This window comes from Thamnophis sirtalis, unplaced genomic scaffold (assembly GCF_051295495.1).
Source record: "Thamnophis sirtalis isolate CommonGarterSnake01/CBP01778 unplaced genomic scaffold, rThaSir2_p1.2 scaffold_2, whole genome shotgun sequence".
In the NCBI taxonomy this organism is placed as follows: Eukaryota; Metazoa; Chordata; class Lepidosauria; order Squamata; family Natricidae; genus Thamnophis; species Thamnophis sirtalis.
The window spans coordinates 88,707,150-88,720,790 of record NW_028261382.1 but is presented as its reverse complement, the minus strand read 5'-3'; the positions used below and the strand labels follow the sequence as shown (position 1 = coordinate 88,720,790).

General features: G+C 42.3%; 1 protein-coding gene across 2 annotated transcripts in view; it reads left to right on the top strand.

Moving 5' to 3' along the window:
• KIRREL3 (kirre like nephrin family adhesion molecule 3) overlaps positions 1-13,641 on the top strand; it is a 781,414-nt gene that overhangs the window by 458,279 nt on the left and 309,494 nt on the right. The gene's annotated exons all lie outside the window — the stretch shown is intronic.

The following is a 13,641-nucleotide window of genomic DNA, read 5'->3' as shown; positions in this document are numbered from 1 at the left end:
AGTCTTCGTCCAACTACTAGCTTAATCATTTTGGTTGTTATAAAATCTTAATTGCCACAATGTAAAAAAGATGTTGAGACTCTGAAAAGAGTGCAGAGAAGAGCAACTAAGATTATTAGGAGACTGGAGGCTAAAACATACAATGAACGGTTGCTGGAATTGGCTGTGTCTAGTTTGATGAAAATAAGAATTAGGGATGATATGATATCAGGGTTCTAATCTCTCAGGGACTGCCACAAAGAAGAGGGAGTCAAGCTATTCTCCAAAGCACCTGAGGGCAGGACAAGAAGCAATGGGTGGAAACTAATTAAGGAGAGAACAACCTGGAGCTAATGAGAAATTTTCTGACAGTGAGAACAATTAATCAGTGGAACAAAACTTGCCTCCAGAAATTGTGAATGCTCCAACACTGGAAGTTTTTAAGAAGATGTTGGATAACCATTTGTCTGAAGTGGTGTAGGGTTTCCTGCCTAGGCAAGAAGTTGGACTAGATGACCTCCAAGATCCCTTCCAATTCTGTTATGCTATTCTATTCTAAAACCTGTTTCATAACTTCTGGGCGGGAGGCAGTTGGGGAATTTGTGAAAGACCTAGATGTAATAGATAACATCATCACCCCAGCAAAGTTTGAAACTGCTATCATGTCTCAGTGATGAATTTCAGACAAGTTAAGATGCCAGGTATGGAAATGTGACCTTTGAGTGTCTACTCTCCTCACTGTCAATCACTTTTCTTAAGTAATATTATAGAAGGAGGGTGGGCACCTCTTTTTCCCCCAACATTTACTCAGAGCTGATTTGTTAATCTGCATGCCAGCAGTGGACATGTCTAAAGCCAATGGCAAGTTAGTCCATAGTCAAAAATAGGTGGAATTTCTCCATCAGAGTGCCGTCCCTTTCTTTCCATCACCTTTCGCTGCTTTTTATGCTGCTTATTCTTTCTTTTTCTACCATCCTATTCATTTTGTCTCTTTCTCTCTGATCCTATCTAAAATGCTTCTGAAGAGGAACACAACACCTTGATCTTACTGAAACTCTAAATCAGGAGTGTTCAACCTTGATAACTTTAAGACTTGTGACTTCAACTCCCAGAATTCCGTAGTCCGCATGGAAATTCTGGGAGCTGAAGTCCACATGTTATAAAGATGCCATGTTCTAGACAATTATTTGCAGGACTTCTGAAATGAAGGCAATAGTTTTTGAGATTAAGCTGAGCGCCACATGAAACATCCAGGACTACATATAAAATAAAATAACAGAGTTGGAAGGGACCTTGAAGGTCTTCTAATCCAACCCACTGCTTAGGCAGGAAACCCTACAACACTTCAGACAAATGGTTATCCAACAGCTTCTTAAAAAATTCCAGTGTTGGAGCATTCACAACTTCCGGAGGCAAGTCGTTCCACTGGTTCATTGTTCTCACTGTCAGGAAATTTCTCCTTAGTTCTAAGTTGCTTCTGTCCTTGATTAGTTTCCACCCATTGCTTCTTGTCCTGCATTCAGTTGCTTTGGAGAATAGCTTGACTCCCTCTTCTTTGTGGCACCTCCTGAAATATTGGAACACTGCTATCATGTCTCCCCTAGTCCTTCTTTTCATTAAACTAGACATACCCAGTTCCTGCAACCGTTCTTCATATGTTTTCACCTCCAGTTCCCTAATCATCTTTGTTGTTCTTCTCTGCATTCTTTCTAGAGTCTATGCTTCTAGATATGCTTACTTTCTAGTGTTATCAATGATATTTTCTCAGCATCAGTCATCATTTTGTAAATATTTACCCAGTCCTACCAAGACAAGTCCCTTTTAAACCCACTTGTATCAAATCATGTCCCTGTTTAACATCAAAAAGCTCAAACCGCTCACAGAAAAACTCACATTATTTTGGTTACCCTAGACTCTAACTGACAACCAGCAGTATTTGTAATAAATAGTGATGACATCCACCTTTTCCCTGAAGTTGTCATCACACAAACCGTGCAGTTATGTACTTCTCATGTAATAGAATCATTTCTTCATGCCCCTCCCCAAAATACCCTTATTTCCCATTTTCATTCTACCAAATGCATCATGAATACTGTGAAAGAAATATTCTGGTATCTATTCCCCCTCAAGAACAAAAAATCCTAAACTTCATGTTCTCACCAAATCCCAGCTCAAAGAATTAGCATGGCTTGACGAATAAAAAAACAAATGTTACATACAAGATTATTTTTCCCAGTCCCTCAAATAAGCCAAATGCAAATGATTGCTCTCTGTTTTTGTTTTTTTTTTTTTTGTCATCTGGATAAGACATATTCAAATATGTATTCACTGTCTGCTTGATAACTGAGTGAGTGATTAGTGGATATTGGTTTTTATTATAACGTCTTCTCCAGATACCAGCTTTCAGTTAAATAAAGTCCCAAGGATGTGGAACCTGGAAATGCAATTAGAACTAGAGTGGGATCCAGAAAGTCTTTATTGCTAGGCAACCTGAATGAACCTGAGCCCTTGACAGCTGAGGACTCTACAGTCTCTGGAGCACTATTCTCACCTCCAGTTCAGCAGCTGCATTTCCTTCCCTAAATTGCTATTCATCCCAAATCCCATGTGCCGCCTTCTAACTTCCAATTGATCAAAAGGCATCTCTTGTTGCAGGCACATTCATCTATATCCTCTTCAGTGGTGGGTTCCACATTTTGTTACCACCAGTTCGCCACATGCAAGAGGTGGGTTCCTACCGGTTCAGCCCAGACCGCCTTCTGCCAATTACCTCCCTGCGTCCCATCAGATCGCATAGAGTTGGCCTCCTCCGTATTCCATCCACCAGTCAGTGCCGACTGGCGACTACTCGGAGGAGAGCCTTCTCTGTTGCAGCTCCAACACTATGGAACAATCTCCCCGTGGAGATTCGTACCCTCACCACCGTCCAGGCCTTCCGCACAGCCCTCAAGAACTGGATAGCCCGTCAGGCCTGGGGATAAGTCTACTTTCGCCCCTCCCGAATGCTGAGTGAATGTTGAGTTTTACTGTTTAATTTATTTTTGTTCACATTTCTTTTGTATTGTCCTACACTCCCTCTCCTTTTTGATTGTAAGCCGCCCTGAGTCCCCTCAGGAAAAAAGGGCGGCCTATAAATGTCCAATAAATACAAATACAAATACAAAACCGGTAGTACTATTCCTTCCTGGGTCGCAGAACTGGCAGCGACCCAGATGGCCATGCCCCCAAATTGGTTCCCCAGTCTCCGCCACTGCCACCTTTTTTTTTTTAGTTCTGCGCATGCACAGAACATGTGCACGAGAGAAGCACGCACATGAGAGAACCGGCAGTAATGCCAGCTGAAGCCCACCCCTGGCACACACGTGCCCGCTCGCTTCACATGCGCCCAGCCTTCTGCGCATGTGCTTTGCCCGCATGTGCGCCTTCCACGCAGTGGTGTATTAACCATTAAGCAGACTAAGCTCGTGCTTAGGGCACCAGGCCCAAAGCGGGCACCACAAAGTTCGGAAAGAAAAAGATCCAATGAAGATTTGTACAGTGCTTAGGGCGCCAGTGAGCCTTAATCTGCCACTGCTTCCACACATGTGCCTGGCCTTAAAAACATGCCTAAATAGGATGGCATAGAACCGGGGCAGGTGGGTGGGCCTACCTGTAGGCCCAACCGCAATTTCCATTACCAGCTGGGGCAAACTGTCTAAACCATTTGAAGGCCACCTCTGATCCTCTTCTAAAGCAACACCGATTGAAGGTGGAACAGATTGAACGTGGGGCCTTTTCCCTAGATTTGGTAGGCCTCATCAGAAGTTTTCCTCTGGCGTGCCAAGAGAAAGCCTCCATTCTTATGAGGATATTTGCAAAGGATTAATCTGGTTGACCCAAGTGTTGGGAAAGGTGAAATGACTTGACTTTCCCTTGCTCTGGCGCTCTGCTTAGTAAGCACCGAGAAGAGCATCTTTTGGAATGCTGCTGAGAATGAATTTGCGACTTTGGCTTCCACTGGATTCAAGACCAGGAAAACATTAGCCGTAAGGAGATTTGGCAAGCATTCGTCTGCTCTTGAGTGGGGACTGCGAAAGGCCTAGATGGATGAAGGGATGGCACTTAATTTTTAAATACGCAAAGGTTTGGCAAGGACTTGTCTGGTCTTATTGAAAGACTTTGCAGTCAGAACTAATAAGCTCTTGGCAATCAATCAATCAATCAATCAATCAATCAATCAATATCTTTCTGCTATTTTCTGAAGTGACCATCTAAGCCCTGAGTCACTTTGTACCAAAAAGGAAAACGTTCAGATATTGAAGGAGATGAGCGTGAAGGAGGTGTCAAACACATCATCAGTCATGAGTCATTTCATGCCCACAAGAAATCTGAATTTCATTGAACACTTACCTACTGCCAATTTCCTATAATCTGCAGTTCAGATTCTTGTAGAGAGCTTAAGTTTGCAATATAACTTTATACCCATTTGAGTGGCCTGGAATGGATCTCCTAATTTCCCTGGCACTTGACAGATATATAGAGCAGATTCTCTCCCTGCTCCCCACCCCAGGTTACCTCTTTCCTTTTCTGAGTAATGCTACTGATTTGGAGTATCCATGCAGCTGTTGATAGCAGCATTGCTGTTCCACCTAGCATTTTTTTCCTCCACCCAGCAATCATCTTCCATGCAATATTCTACAAATTTCCTCCATAAATGTAACAAAAAGAGACCGAGTACAATGTAGGCTTATAGCTTGTCAACTCTGCTCATCTGGGTGGGGAGAAAATTTGCCTCCAGTGGGTGACAGTGCTTTCAGCCCATAGCCACAGGCATCCGAGTTGATTGCTAGTCATTTCCCTGATGTATAATATGCACTCGGGAAGATGTCTGTGCATATATCTTCAAATCCTATAGGGTAAAATGTAATGTTATCTTTAGGCGTCCCCGTTTCTAAAGCGAAGAGATTATTTCAAACCTGCAGCCCACCAGCACAGCTACTGGTTTCAAATGTCATTAAGTTTCATTATAACAAATAAACACTGGAATGACATTTATAAGTTGCCATCCAGCACAGCAACACAAATATGAAGCAGATAAACTGCATTTGATCCAAATAATTACTGCAGGCAATATTGGGTTAGTCGAAGCTGGCAGCTGGGTGCTGAGTAATTTATGGGGCTGCCTAAGCAGGGAGCTGCTTGCAGCTCTCTAAAATTATTATGATTACACGCAGTCCTTGACTTATGTCGACAGTTGGGATCAGAATTTCCACTCCTAAGCAAGATGGTTGTTAAGTGAATTACATCCAATTTTATGACCATTTTTGTCACGGCTGTTAAGTAGATCATCATCTGTGCAAGTCCTGTGCAGAAACATTTTGTCTAGCAAGTGCTTTACGGTGGTTTTGATCATTTTCAGCATCTCTCAGGATTGTCCCAAGGGACATTAGCAATCTTAAGATCTTCCTTAAGTGTCTGGTGCCAGGTTTTCCAAGAGCAGCCCTTATTTCCTCTTTTCTCCCGGGGGTACACAATGTAATGCAATTTTTGGATACTTGTCTATAGGGCACACATAAGGTATGACCAACAGGCTGCATTTGACGTTCCTTCAGCAAATCATAGTAGTTGTTAAATGAATCCTATAGTCGTTAAGCAAATCCAGCTGCCCCTATTGACTTTGCTTGTTGAAAGCTGGGCTGGGAAGGTTGCAAATAGCAATAGCCCCTAGAGTGCTATTACAGCCAGTGGTGGGATTCAGCTGGTTAGGGCCGGTTCATGTGAACCGGTTGTTAAATTGCTGGCTGGCCCTGCCCCTTCCTGCCCCACCCATTCCAGGAGTCTCCCTGTGGCTCGTTTTTGCTCCCAGAAGGCTGCAGGGAGGCCTACTAAAGCCAAAACAGGGCCTGGGGGAGCTCCCCTATGGTTTTTGCTCCCAGAAGGGGTGCAGGAGGCTGAGTGCTACCTGTGACATCCCCTGGCCACACTCGCCATGCCCATCCAGCCAGTCATTAGAGCAGAGATCCGGTTGTTAAATTATTTGAATCTCACCACTGTTTACAGCCCTCTCTAAGCAGTTTACAGAGTCAGCATATTGCCCCCAACAATATGCTGGGTCCTCATTTTACCGACCTCAGAAGGCTGGAAGGCTGAGTCAACCCTGAGCTGGTGAGAATTGAGTTTCAAACTTGCCAAATTGCAGTCAGCTGGAAGTCAGCAGAAGTAGCCTGCAGTACTGCGTTCTGACCACTGCACCACCGCAGCTCAGAAATGACAATCATCGGACTCTGCAATGCTGCAACTGTGGCGCTGTGGTCAGAATGCAGTGTCGCAGGCTGACTCTGCCCACAGCCCAGAGTACAATCCTGACCGATTTATGGTTGACTCAACCCTTCCGAGATTGGTAAATGAAGACCCAGATTGTTGGGGGTGATATGCTGACCACTTACAGAGGTCTGGAAAGCACTATGACGTGGTACATAAATTTTAGTGCTAGTGCTATATATATATATTGAAGTTACAACAGCACTGAAAAAACCCGGTCTTCACATTTATGATGCTGCAGCATCCCTACTACTACTGTGGGATTAAAATTTGGGCACTTGGCAACCAGTAATGCCCAAATTTTAATCCCACAGTAGTAGTAGGGATGCTGCAGCATCATAAATGTGAAGACCGGGTTTTTTCAGTGCTGTTGTAACTTCAAACGATTGTTGGAGGGCGGGTTGTAAGTCAAGGACCAACTGTATTGTGTTCCCTTCTTTTTGTCTCAAAAAAATAAAAAGCTTTAGAAGATTAAAAGTAGAACCTTGTTCTATTTGCAGCCACAGCAGAAAGCCTTGCTGGCAAACGTAAGAGCCAAAATGGAAATCGTAGCCCAGGGCTTCTCTCTCTTCCTATGAAAATCAATTTGATTTTCTTTTTTTTTTCCCCCAGATCTCATGTAGTTTAAATGGAGAAATAAACCAGAGAGTAACCTTATTGGTGGAGATTACATCTGCAGCAGTCAGAAATATAGGAAGGCAGGCATATGGGTGAGAAATGTTAAAGAAATCCACTACTGTTCACAAAAAAAAAATATCCTGACTTTTTTTTTGTGAGTCAGAGAACAGCAGAAAAACAGCCTAATGTTCTCTGTCCTTCTTTGCTTGAATTAATGTTTTTGTTTTTTTTAAAAAATGTAATTGAGAAAAGTGCACACAAAATCATATTTGGGTAAAATGTCATACTAAATAAATACCAGAGCACCTTTAGGATAAATAGGCAAAAAAGTATAACTTAAGGCAGTGTTTTTCAACCTTTTTTGTGCAAAGGCACACTTTTTTCATGAAAAAAATCACAAGGCACACCACCATTAGAAAATGTTTAAAAAATTTAACTCTGTGCCTATATTGACTATAGGCGGGTGTTTTTCCCACGGCACACCTTACACTATGTCACGGCACACTAGTGTGCCACGGCACAGTGGTTGAAAAACACTGACTTAAGGGTGCAGAGACATTTAAAATATACCTGTGTGCAGTGGTGGGATTCAAATAATTTAACAACTGGTTCTCTGCCCTAATGACCAGCTGGGTAAGTGTGGCTCAGTGGTCATGTGACATGGTGGGTGTGGTCAACTCAATGTCACGTTGATGGGCGCTTCACCTTAGCTGTTACAATGTAATAAGGGTTAACCGGAGAGGCAGTTTCTGTAAACAAGGCAATAAAGATTAGGCTAGAAGCAACACCAGAATGTTTCCTTCCTGCCTTCCTTACAGGATTAGCCCTGTAAAGTGGGAAAAAACAAAAGGAGATTTCTTCCAACAACCGGTTCTCTGAACTGCTTAGAAAGTTAACAACTGGTTCTCCCGAATAGGTGCGAGCTGGCTGAATCCCACCACTGCCTGTGTGTATTCAGGACATACACTTGGCATGATTTTAGAAGCCGCTTTTAAAAACCGACAATTTGTTAAGAAAATGGATGGAATATAATAGCGTAGAAAAACCTACATCACTGGCATTTGTGTCCCTAATCTGGAGTCTTAATTTTTGTGCTATGGATCCCTTTGAGAGTTTAGTGAAAACTAGAGAGTCTAGAGGCCATAAATTAATGTACTCCTTACATTCATTATTGCATGGAAAACCAAATTTCTGTTGGAGGTTAATGAAAATAAAGTTGTAATTTGTTTTCTCTTCCTAATTCACAGACTCCCTGAAGTCTGTCTGTGCACTTCAAGGTTAAGAGCCTCTGCTCTGATTAAATAGCTATGTGTGTTTGTGTGTGTGTGTGTTTGTGTGTGTGTGTGTTTTCATAGATTTTCACGGGTGTAGGTATGCTGGTCTTGTTATATATAGAGAGAGAAAGAGAGGGAGGGAGAGAGGGGGAGAGAGAGAGATCAATATCATGCAAGACATATTTACTTTGTAATTCTCATTATGTCTAAGCCAGTGTTAGTGTGTGTGTGTGTGTGTGTGCGTGTGTGCGTGCGTGCGTGCGTGTGTGTGTGCGTGTGTGTGTAGCATGTATGTATGTATATGTGAATGTGTCTATCTCTGTATGTGTGTGTCAGGGGTGAGTTCTGGCTGCCTTTACTGATGGTTTGCTTGTGCATGCATGCACAATTCAATTAAAATTATTCTGTGCATGCGCAGAACTCAGAAACAAGATGTCGGCGGAGATGGTGGCGACCGGGGAACCGGTTTGGGGGTGTGGTAGGTCTGGGTTGCTGCTGGTTCCAGCGACCCAGGCCTCCATACCATTACAGGTTCAGCCAAACTGGGCTGAACTGGGACCAAACTGGTAGAATCTCAAATGCAGTTTTTGAGTCTTATTAGCAGGAAATGGGCAGGTTTCCACCAAAAGGTAAGAGAATTAACTGGTCCCAGGGAAAATGCAAGTTTAGAAGTGGGGGGAGAGTAATAATCGCAGGCATCCTCTCTGTGTTTTTTTGTTCAAGAGGATAAAAGCGGTGCCTGATAGAATAATTCCCCTCTTGATTCTCTCAGCAGCGGCTGATGGTCCTTCAGCATTAGCCATTTGAGCAGCTACAGGAAGGCAGGCAAGAAGGACAGGAAGATGAGGGGCAGAAGATATTAGCTTTGGAGAAATGTTCTATTTCCAGAATGTCGTGTTTGAAGAACTTTCATTACATCAAGGGGCAAAACTGGGCTCATTTATTTCAGATGGCGCATCTCAAGTACAACAATTGCTCTGTGGCTGAGAGATGAATTTCTATAGCAGTTGGAGAACAGGGAACAATGGGGCCCTCGCAGAACCCATTTTAACAAATAGCTAAGAGACTAATTCATTATTTAAGCCTCAGTTCTCTGCAGTTCTTATCTCTCTGTGAAAACAGTGTACGAGGTGGCAGGAGGCACAATTGGAGCAAAATTGCCGTTTGATGACATCTAATTTCAAAATTGTTCTAACAATAGCATTAACACAGATATATAAATTGGGCAGGACAATAGTGGGACACAAGGGATGTGGCAGTGGCCCTACAATTACACCCACTCACTTGGATGACCTTCTACAGCAGGGGTGTCAAACTTGATTTCACTGAGAGCCGCATTAGGGTTGTGTTTGACCCAGCGGTGGGATTCAAATAATTTAACAACCGGTTCTCTGCCGTCATGACCAGGCGGGTAGGTAGGACTCGGTGGTGATGTGACTGGGTGGGCATAATAAACTCAACATCGCTCAGGTCGATCGGCACTTCACCTTCGCTGTTACAATAAGGGTTAAGCGGAAAGGCAGTTTCTGGAAGCAGGGCAATAAAGATTAGACTAGAAACAACACCAGAATGTTTCTTTCCTGCCTTCCTTACAGGATTAGCCCTGCAAAGTGGGGGAAAAAACAAAAGGAGATTTCTTCCAACAACCGATTTTCCAAACTGCTTAGAAAGTTAACAACCGGTTCTCCCGAATAGGTGCGAACTGGCTGAATCCCACCACTGGTTTGACCTCAGGAGGCTGGGGTGGGCATGTCCAGGGTGGGTGTGGCCAGCATGACATCACTCGTGTCAGGGGTGCCTACGGTGGCTGTTGTGACTCGGGAGAAACCTCCTGTGAGTTGTTTCAGGATGCACGCAGGAGAATGGCTGACCGACTCACAGGAGAGGATAACGAGCAGCTGTGGCTCGTTAGGATCTCCTCCTGCAGATAAAAGACTGATGGTGCCACGCTCTGGTTGCAGAAGTCAACGTTCCATTCTGTTTCGTTTCTGTTCTAGCCAAGCTCTCCGTTTGTGTGCAATCATCGAGAAAAAGCCCTTGGATAAGTGACTTGATTTATATAATCCTGATTTGTATTAGTTTGTAACTGAGGACTTTTGCCAGAGCATTTATCTGTGTTTATTTTGGGCTCGCAGCCAGCAAGAGCCGGGACTGATAAAAATATTCCTTTGAAGTTCTGTCTGGCTTTCGTTTGTGAACTGCCAAGGTGAGTGTCAGAACAGGTGGATCAAGCCAGTGAAAACGAACTCCCGAGCTCCGTTTTTGGCTGTGACGGACTCCTGCAACCTTTTGCCAGCGAAAACAAAGCTCGGGAGGGTCACCTGCGGTCCACCTAGGCTCCATTTTCCCTGGCAGACACTTTGGGCCAGTCCTTCACTAAGCACCTCGCGAGCCTGATTCGTCCCCTGGGCCTTGAGTTTGACACTCCTGTCCTACACGATGGAAAGATGGCCCACAGAAAGATCTCAGTCCAAACTGAGAAAAAGAAAGGCTAAAGAAAATATAAGTACATGTAATCCTCAATTTAACAATAATTTGTTTAGTGGCCGTTGAACGTTACAACAGCACTGAAAAAAGTGACTTATGACCGTTGTTCACACTTATGACTATCGCAGCATCCTGAGGGTCATGTGATCAAAATTCAAAGGCTTGGCAACTGACTCATATTTATGACAGTTGCAGGGTCCCGGAGTCATTTGATCCCCTTTTGAGACCTTCTGACAAGCAAAGTCAATGGGGAAGCCAGATTCACTTAACAACCGTGTTACTAACTTAACCACTTCAATGATTCGCTTAACAACTGTGGCCAGAAAGGTCATTAAGATGGGCCAAAGTTCACTTAACAAATGTTTCACTTGACAACAGAAATGTTGGGCTCAATTGTGGTCGTAAGTCGAGGACTATCTGCATCTGTTGAAACTGTCCCTTCGGATATCAGACGTAGCTGAATTAATACAATTATAAAGAGTGAAATGGCAGGAATTGTAGGTATAGCTTCTGAACATAGTCTTTGATTTGACCCTTGGGAAATTGGTCCATCTTCAGCCTAGATATGTCAAGGAATTGATTTTAAGGATACAAAAACCTAAGTATTTTTTACTTAGCAAATCTATCCTTCTTCCTCTCTTGAAAAGAAGACAATAAGCCACATTTTAACCTGCTTCTTAAAGACCACTTATCACAACTCACAATAAGCATTTTTAATGTTTTTAACATTTTCCTTAAGCCTGACTGAGAAATATGAAAGCTAAAAGAGAATGGGCATTCTCATCAACACATTTGTCATTCTCTCTATGAATCACCTATACATTCAGTCAAATAACTTGGTGGCACAGTGGTTAGAATGCATTAATGCAGGCTAATTCTGTTTACAGCCAGGAGCTCAATCCCCACCCGCTCAAGGTTAACTGAGCCTTCTGTCCTTCTAAGGTCAGTAAAATGAGGGCCCAGATTGTTGGGGGGCAGTAAACTGTTTAGAGAGTTCCATAAAGCACTGTAAAGTGGTATTAGAAGTCTTAAGTGCTATTGCTAATGCACCAGTAATGAGGGCAAGCTTTATATCACATCTTGATGCTATGAAAAGCATATGCATTACTCTTGAGGAAATTGCCATTATGGAAAATAAATGGCATGTTTATCATAAGTTGGGTAGGGCAGTTAGGGCAGGGGTCATTATAAGAGTTGTAGCTGCCAACTCTTGGAGACACACCCATACCCACACCCATAGCCGCCCGGAGTCCTTCGGGAGTGGGCGGCATACAAGACCAATAAACTCAACTCAAACCCATACACATTTATTGTGCCACAAAATTATAATTCAGAGGCACCTTTTAGAAGGACTCTAGAAGATAGATTTTGGGTAAGCATAGCCATTTATAGGGCTTTGGGTTACACATGTCTGTTTTAAAGAAATGTCTTTTTGTTGAAATATAGTTTTCTTGAATTTTTATGCAACATTTACAGTAATATTCAGGCAATGGAAGGCTGTGTTTAGAAGTTTGGATCTATGGTATATACTCTATGTCCTTTTGTTGTAAGTAAAGTTTCCTATTGCCTGTTACAGTTAAGCAGTAAAGCACATGGTGACTGAACACTTTGTTTGATCTGAAATGCTATATATAAACAGAATTTTTAACACTTTCCTACCAAGCTTATTCACTGTTTCCTCATAGTGGCAATATAGAGGCAATATAGGGGGGAAAATTGTAGCATGAAGTGATGTATAATCACTGTAATTTTAAATGTTCCTCGGCTGATAAGTAATAGCTGAGTGGAAGATAGCATTTCAACCCATTCTGAATAGCTGATCAAACAACTCGCAGCTACTTTGACAGTTGAGCTGGGATTTATGGAGCTATCAAAGCTGAGGAAGACATGTAGTTCAGAAATCTTGCCAGTGAGACTAATCAACAGATTTCTGAAAAGTCTAATATCATATTCAAAGAGAGAGTAATTGTCTCTTACATTTGAAGATATTTAATGGACACAGAACGTCAATGTTTCTTTCTGGGCCACAAGTTCAAAACCAGTTGTAGCTTGATGTGGGCTGATTTCACCCATTTTTTTTTCAGATCTGAAAAATTAGGTTATCATGTGGTAGTGTTACAGCAATTTAAATGCAGCTCTGATCAAAAGTGGCAGAACTGGGTCCCTTCTTCCTTCTCTTGAGCCTTGGACAGTGGTAATACCATTTAACGGCTACCATTATTTTAAATCTGTGAGATGCTGCTTTAATCATTTCTTTATTTGCTTATCCTCACTAACAAACATATGTTTATTATATCTTAACGGAAAACAAACCATACTTTTTTCTTGCACTCTGGCCAAGATAAATATATTCCTGCCAAGAATGCTTATATATCTCACTCTGTATGCACAATGGAAGAGAAAGCATGAGTCAGCACTTGGCACATGGATGTAAAACTCTTATTGTTGAGTTTCCATAGCCTTCTCTATAGATTATCCAAAAACTGCAAACAGAAGAGAGGGAAACAGCTGGCAGGAAATGAGAGTATTAATGCTGAAACAAAGAGTTTTTCCTCCCATCCCAAAGCGTAGCAATTTGCAAGTAACATTTACATATCCAGACCTTCTGATGGATCCCTGTATTTGATGTTTGATATCCTCAACATTTCCTTAATTAATTTTGTCTTGCAAAACAAGATCCTTTTCCTAATGAATAAAGAAGTCTTTTTTTTATGTCAGCTAATCAGTTTTCTTCCTCCCCTTCTGTGCTTTTCATCTTTTGTGCCTTTTAGTGTGTTAATGTAAAATTACAATATTCTAGGGGCTTGGGAAATATCCCTCAAAATAGAGATGGGCAAACAGTTTATTTCTGTTTCCTTTCACTTTCACTGCTGTTTCCATCTCATTTCCATTTCTATCTGCATTTTTTTAACTGCTTTGAAAATCCCATTCCAAAAACTTGATTTCTATATATAGTTCTATGAGTTTCTTCGTGGCTATTAAG